The sequence below is a fragment of the Triturus cristatus genome, chromosome 5_1 (assembly GCF_964204655.1).
Source record: "Triturus cristatus chromosome 5_1, aTriCri1.1, whole genome shotgun sequence".
Lineage (NCBI taxonomy): Eukaryota > Metazoa > Chordata > Amphibia > Caudata > Salamandridae > Triturus > Triturus cristatus.
In genome coordinates this window covers 123,539,252-123,547,184 of record NC_140587.1, presented here as the reverse complement: position 1 = coordinate 123,547,184, position 7,933 = coordinate 123,539,252, and positions in this window count along the sequence as shown.

Below are 7,933 nucleotides of genomic sequence, written 5' to 3'. Positions count from 1 at the left end.
AGGTCAGGGTAACTATCAGCAACCTCAGCAGTTTCAGAGAAACATGCAAAGGTTCGAGTATTCACAACCGCGTGTTCCCGTAGGTCCCAATCAATGTTCATATTGTAAAGAAGAAGGTCATTTTAAGTATAGTTGTCCTATATTGTTGCAGCGCACAAATAATGCTTATGGCACGAGAGGTAGAGGTGGTCAGCAAGCTCCTAGAGGTAGAGGACGTGGGAATGTTCCCCAGAACGCGCGTCCTCTTCCGCCTCAGAATACGATGAACAGTTTTGATCAGCAGGCCAACGTACCTCGTAACAACTCAGTACTATAATAATGACTATGATGCAGAAGATGGAAATTCAGAAGGTAATGATTACTAGGACAGCCGTAGACAAAGAGAGGGAGTTGTTTCGGTACCAGTGGATCAGAGTGGACCGTATGTTAAGGTGACTACAGCGGGTGTGACAGAGCCCTTTCTGTTGGATACTGGTGCTGCAAAAAGTTCAATTATGCACTCAAAACTCGCTGGCACACCTTTGTCTGGCGAAATTAATGTTTCGGTAGGTTTTTCTGGCGCCCCGGTTAGGAACCCGATTTCTAGTCCTATGACCCCTTCTGTTGGACCTTGTGAGCTGAGCGCACCCCTTATCCTAACGACAGGATGTGGTGAAAACCTGTTAGGATTGGATTTGTTAAAGAGATTGCATGCGACATTATATTGTTCCCCCTCGGGAGTACAACTTACACTGGGAAAGGAAGTGATTTCTCCCATGTATTTGTCGAAGAATAAACTGCCAGCTGAATTGTCGTCTCTTCCGGATGACATTTGGGCTACTGGCCCTAACGATGTGGGTCTCTTGGAAATACCGCCATATGTGGTTACTTTGAAAGCCAATGTTAAATTGCCACGCATTCCTCAGTACAAGATATCTAATGAAGGTGAGAAGGCATTGTTAGCGATCATCTATGATTTGATCGAAAAGGATGTAATTGAAGAGACAAGAGGCAACGTTTGCAATAGTCCGGTTTTGCCTGTTTTAAAACATACTGACCCTTCTCAGCCACCTGTTTACAGGTTTGTGATCGATCTTAGAGAGGTCAATAAGATAGTTGTGCCACCGTTTCCAGTTGTCCCTGATATAACTGCCTTGTTAACTATGATCCCAGCTTCCGCTGCTTGGTTCTCAGTGATTGATTTAAAGAATGCTTTCTTTAGCATCCCGATTGCAGAGGAAAGCAGGGATGTTTTTGGCTTCAGTTTAGGAGGTCGCAGCTTCCACTTTAAACGCGCTCCACAGGGCTACTGTGAAAGTCCATCAATATACAGTCAGGCTTTAAAAGCGCAGCTTGATGCCATTGTTCTACCTAGTGGTGCTACCCTTATTCAGTATGTTGACGATTTACTATTCGCCGGGAATACTGAGGAGATTTGTAAAGAAGCTACCTTGTCATTGTTGCGTCATTTGTCTGCTTTTCATCACAAAGTGTCTCTCTCAAAACTGCAATATTGTCGACAAGAAGTGACCTACTTATGTCATCTCTTATCGAAGGAGGGAAGGAAACTGACCCCAGAGAGAATTCAGGCCATTACACAATTGAGTGCGCCAAGAACACAAAGAGAAGTGCGTGCTTTCTTAGGTATTACTTCATACTGTAGGCAGTGGATCCCAAATTTTTCTTTGTTGGCAAAACCTTTGATAGCATTGACATGCAAAGATACACCGAATCCCGTCCCATGGTCTGAAGAGTGTCAGAAAAGTTTTTCGGCATTGCGTAAGGCATTATGTTCAGCTCATGTGTTGGGTACCCCCGACTACAGTAAAACTTTTACATTGTATGTTAACGAGAAAGATGGTTGTGCGTTGTCAGTGTTGACACAATCTTTTGGAAATAGACAGCGTCCATGCGCATATTTTTGGTCGACTTTGGATCCAGTAGCTAAGGCATTGCCAAGTTGTTTGAGAGCTATAGCGGCAGCAGCTGTGTCTATTCGACAGTCTGCTGGGTTAGTAATGAATAACACATTGATCGTAATGGTTCCACATGCAGTGGACACATTGTTAAATAGGACCAAGACACAACACTTAACTAGTGCTCGATTGTCAGGTTATGAATTAACACTGCTAGCGAGTCATGTGCACATAAAGAGGTGCAACACGTTGAATCCAGCTACATTATTACCGATTTCAGTAGACACAGATGAGATTGAACAGCATGATTGTCTGTTCAGAACAGAAGAAGAAACAAAAGGGAGAGTGGATCTTAAAGATACTCCCCTGGTTGAGTGTGATGGTACCTTATGGGTGGATGGTTCGTGCTTCAAGCTTCCGAATGGTAATACGACTGCTGCATATGCTGTCACGACTTTGCACACGATTGTTGAAACTGCACGTATACCACATAACTCGGCTCAAGCAGCAGAATTAATTGCACTTACAAGAGCATGCGTGTTGTCGAAAGGAATGAAAGTGAATATATATACTGACAGTCAGTATGCTTTTGGCGTGGCCCATAGTTTTGGGCGCCTGTGGAAAGAACGTGGGTTCCTGACTTCGCATGGAACCAAGATTCAGAATGGTCAGTTGGTGAATGATCTCCTAGAATCACTGACCCTACCACTACAAGTCGCGATTGTGAAATGCAGTGCACACAAGAAGTTTATTGATGATGTTGGTCGTGGTAATGCATTTGCTGACGAAATCGCAAAAGAAACAGCAAGAGATGTGACAAATCGAATGTATGTTGCAGGCCCTGCAAGATGGGTTGGTGATGTTGGAATGTGTGAAGACACGATAGAGAGTGTGAAGTCCCTTCAAGCTGAAGCCACAGAAAGAGAATTGAGAATGTGGAGAGGAAGTAAGGGTAGATTGGATGAAAATGGTTGTTGGGTTGATTTGTCAGAGCACCGGCGATGGTTGTTACCTGATGCATATGTGCTTCCAGTGGTTACAATGGCACATGGAATGGCACATATCAGTGTGAAAGGGATTTGTAAGTTGTTAGCTCCAGTATGGCAGAATGCTGGAATTCCCAAGTGTGCAGAGAATGTGGTCAAAAATTGCATGGTATGTTTGAAATACAATCCTGGTAGGGGAACCCCAACTCCAGCTGGTCATTTTGCGCCTCCAACGTATCCGTTCGAGGTTTTGCAGCTAGATTTCATCCACATGGAAAGATGCAACAATTTGAAATATGTACTCGTTGTTGTTTGCGCTTTTTCAAGGTGGATAGAAGCTTATCCTCTAAAAGACAATACTGCGTTATCCACCGCTAAAGCCCTTGTCAAAGAATTCTTCCCTAGGTTTGGAATGCCGAGAATGGTCTGGAGTGATAATGGGAGTGAATTTGTGGGACGAGTGGTGAAGAATGTATGGGCCCGATTCACAGAACAAACTTAAGACAAAATCCTAAACTTAGTACCATTTTGGTATTCACAGAATGTACTTACTACTTCTGGTATTCACAGAATGAACTTACTACTTTTGCGATTCACAGAATAAACTTACTACTTTTGCTATTCACAGAATGGATTTACGACTACTAACTTTACGTCCGCACTCGGGCCGGAAATTCCGGCCCGGAGGCGGGGCTTCCGGCCCGGAGGCGGAGCTTCCGACCCGGAGGCGGGGCTTCCGGGCCGGAGGCGGGGCTTCCGGGCCAGACGCGGAGCTTCTGGGCTGGAGGCGGAGCTTCCGGCCCAGAGGTGGAGATTTTGGCCATGGCCAAATCTCCGCCACTGGCCGGAATCCCCACCTCTGGGCCGGAAGCCCCGCCCCCGGGCCGGAAGCTCCGCCTCCGGGCCGGAATTTCCGGCCCGAGTGCGGACGTAAAGTTAGTAGTCGTAAATCCATTCTGTGAATAGCAAAAGTAGTAAGTTTATTCTGTGAATCGCAAAAGTAGTAAGTTAATTCTGTGAATACCAGAAGTAGTAAGTGCATTCTGTGAATACCAAAATGGTACTAAGTTTAGGATTTTGCCTTAAGTTTGTTCTGTGAATCGGGCCCTATGTGAGGGATTAGGCACTAAGCAAAAATTCCACGCTGCAAATCACCCCCAATCAGCTGGACTAGTAGAGTGCTATAATGGCACATTGAAGCTCAAATTGGCCAAGATCCAAGCGAGTTCTGGTCTCAAATGGCCTGACGCGCTACCCTTAGCACTCCTATCTACAAGAATGACTGTGCATTCACGAGTGGGACTTAGTCTGTATGAAATCGTGTTTGGCCAATATATGGGGAGTGCCAAGGCCGACTAAATTCAGTGAGATCGAACATCCAGCACTGCTTGATTACCTGTATGAATTGACGGCTAAATTGCGTGTCTTACACCAACAGGTCCACGATACTCTGCCTCGGGCCTCTGAAGCTCCAGGACATCCTATCAATCCTGGTTCGTGGGTGCTGATCAGAAATTTCAAAAGAACGAAAAATGATGAGCCCCGCTGGGCCGGCCCTCATCTCGTCCTTATCTCAACAAGATCAGCGGTTCGAGTGAAAGGGAAAAAGAACTGGATTCACGGTGTACATTGTAAAAGAGTTCCTTTGCCTCTGCCGTATGACCGGTGGGTCCAGGAGGGTATCGCTGATTCTGAGACTGACACTGTGCCCCGTTTCGTGCCATTTAGTGATGCACGTGTAAAAGGAGCAATTTCAGAACACGAGAACGACGACATTCTGCAGGAAGCTGTGCCGCCATCAAATCGATTGGACACCACAGAGCCTGAACTCTTGTTTCAAGATCAAACAGTACCTACAAGAAGTCGCTACAATCTGAGGCCGAGAACTATGGACAAATAAAAATTCCTATTCTTTGATATTTCTCTTAGAAGTGCAGCCCTCTCTTCCATTTGAAAGACTTTCTTATTTTTGCTTTTTCGAACCACCATCCGGGTTCAGCTGTAGGGTCGCGGTGCCAAGACTTTGGGGTACAAGCCGAAGACGTTAGGTCAACGGTTCTGGTTGGTCTAAGGCGTTCTCTGGACTGACAAGTGTACTCCTGAGCAGAAGACACCCATCCGCCGCGAACAGCACGATTAGAGGATGGAGTTTTTCAAGATGAAGAGACCTGCTGAGGAAATAAATTTTAAGAGGTGAATATGTAAAGTAATGAATAGCAAACGTTTTGTAATATTATGTCTGTTTGTCCTATTTAGCATGATGATGTTTTCTGTAGGTTATGTATTATTGTCTTTTCAAGTGCCGTTTGCACCCACTATACAGCCCATACCTCCTCCTACTGTATCCTCACACTCTTTCCACCCCCTGCCTGAACACGAACAAGCTAGACGTTCTGAGTTCGTAAACAATTCGTTTATTCAACTTCTGCACCAACACCAACTAGTTATGAATACGACAAATTGCTGGGTGTGTGGTTTGATGCCGCATACCATTAATAAGGGTATCCCATATCTAGTGCTACCGTTTAGCTATAATGGGTCATCATGGGCATTCCAGACTATGTTTCTTTTTGCGCTTGAAACCTACTCCCCGCGACCACCGCGTTCCACTAGACCTAGCACAAACAATAAGGCCTTGATGAAAGGAGTTGTTGATATGAGCAGAGATAACGATGCATTTTCATCTATTCCCAAGGATGAGTTGCGAGCTTATGTAGGTTGGAACTCGACGGGGTATAGCATTAGTCTGGGCGAGAAACAGCGTAAAAGTTCATCCCCAATTTGGGTCGTACCCCACATAGGTCGGTTCTGTTTACAAGGCAATGGTCAGAATCCAAGAGCTCAACTAGGGAAGAATGACTGTACTGAAACGTACACTTTCCCATCACAGTTTTCCACTGCTTTTTTGGCTGCCAAAGGTACATACTTTGTTTGTAGTGATCGAGCATATACATGGTTGCCCCCTGATTTCTCGGGCACGTGTTATGTTGCAAATTTGCTACCGCCGACATTTACTGCCGCCTCTGATCATCACAAGACCAGAGTTGTGAGAGGCGTTGTTAGTAAGGAGGATACTGCCGGTCAGGAAGCAGGAGACTTCTTTTTGGGTTTCCTGCCGTTTTGGGGACCAATGGTCAATAGTAGGAACCTGAGACAACTGACTCGTGTAGTTGAAACCACTGTCAATGTAACGGCTGGTGCCCTTGGTAATTTGACAGCTGAGCTCCAAGCGGATCGCCTCGTAACGTTGCAGAACCGTATGGTTCTAGATGTCATTCTTGCAGACCGTGGTGGGGTATGTAAGGTTATCCAATCTAGCTGTTGTATTTTCATACCAGATAACGTTCCGACCGTCTATCAAGCCATTTCCAAACTACATAAGATTTCCGAATCTATTCATGTGGATAAAGGAGATTGGTCGATGATGGGGTGGTTCTGGGAACTGATATCAGCTTGGGGATGGAAGATTCTAGTAGTCACTGGGATGACCTTAGCCATTCTTTTCCTGCTCTGTTTATGTATACAGTGTGCTCCTGTAATATGCAGCCTCTGTGTTACACCATGTGTAAGGAGACCTGTATCAAGGGACGAGCTAAGCAATAGGATGATGCTACAGCAACATCTCCATGACTTTATGAACATAGACCTGGACTCAGATTAGTATAGTTATTGCCTATGTAAGGGCAAAAGGAGGGTCTGTGGTACTGTAGATTTCTGAGCCACGGCGGCAGGGTCCCACCATGCCGATTTTGGTATCAACGAACCGCAAATGAGTAACGTGGTATGCATGAGTGTTTTCGTCATGTTTCACGATGAATTCACCGTGTATACGATACTATGTATCGTACCCTCGGGTTCCATTTTAGAGCGGCAGCCATTCTTTTGGTTGCCCTCACATAGGCCGTGCACTAGGGCCGTGCTTAGGCCTAAAAGACACGTACACCTTCTGCTGACTTCTTTGTGACCCGTGCAAACTGACTCCAACGTCCGAGGTCATTCATGTCCGGCCGGTCCCTTTTACTGCGGCCAAATGGGATTAGCATCAGGGCTTGACACATCATAAAGTCGTTCTTCCCACATGAACCCGGACTAATCTCCTTCACACCTGACTCTGTTTCCTTCTTTATGGCCTACTTTACGAGGAGGAGGTGTCGAATTGTGTGGGGGCTGCTGATATCTGATGAGTGTTCTGAGCCTCGCTGGGTAAATACTTGTGATCTGTACGAGCTGAAATGTGGGATTATCATCATGCCTTTACTGTTTCTTTGAAGCAGAAATATGTGAATGACCACTAGTAAAAGAGGGGCGGTGTTGCCCAGAGCGTAATTTTGTGTATATAAGTAAAGACTGGTTTTTGGTTCGGGAGTAGTCTCCTGAGTACATACACCGTGTTGTACTTCTCGGATACCTGTGATTGGTCTGCAGCCAATAAATACGATCTTTGACTTCACCTAGAAGACTCTGTGTTTCTGTAGTCTGAAACAGGAGGAACTCGAAGTCTTCGGGTGTGTCCCCTGGCACCACTGGGTTGGTTCTGAAAAACCCAGTACTTCAACGGTCCGTGGCTGCAAAGGCTTTCACGTTAGCCAGCCATGGTGATCACTTTAAGAGAGCTGGTTTGTTTTGTTCTCTCCTAGCTTCAACATGTTTACATATCTGTTGCCCCGTTTACAGATTTGAGTGTATTTTGTGCAAAATATTTTATTGATAAATGCCCACTGTAAACACCCTCCGTTCTTTAGTTCCTTGTTCCGTAGTCTCTTTGTTATGGTGCATGTCTTTGTGTTGGAAAACCAGGGTTCTACTATAAGCTACACTGCCAGTAATCTTGCTACAGTCCGATGTGGTGCCAGTGATCACACTGTACCAACTCGGTGATCATGCCTGCACTGGTGACTAGCCCGTTGACCTACAGATATGGATCCATTAATTAATCCTCCGCAGGAGTGGTGCTGCTACTTAAAGTCTTCTGGGTGTTTGCCAGTAGTTTCCCCTCCCCCCTCTCTTTGGGTGCCTCGGGGATGCATCTTCCATTATAGTTCGATGTAGTTA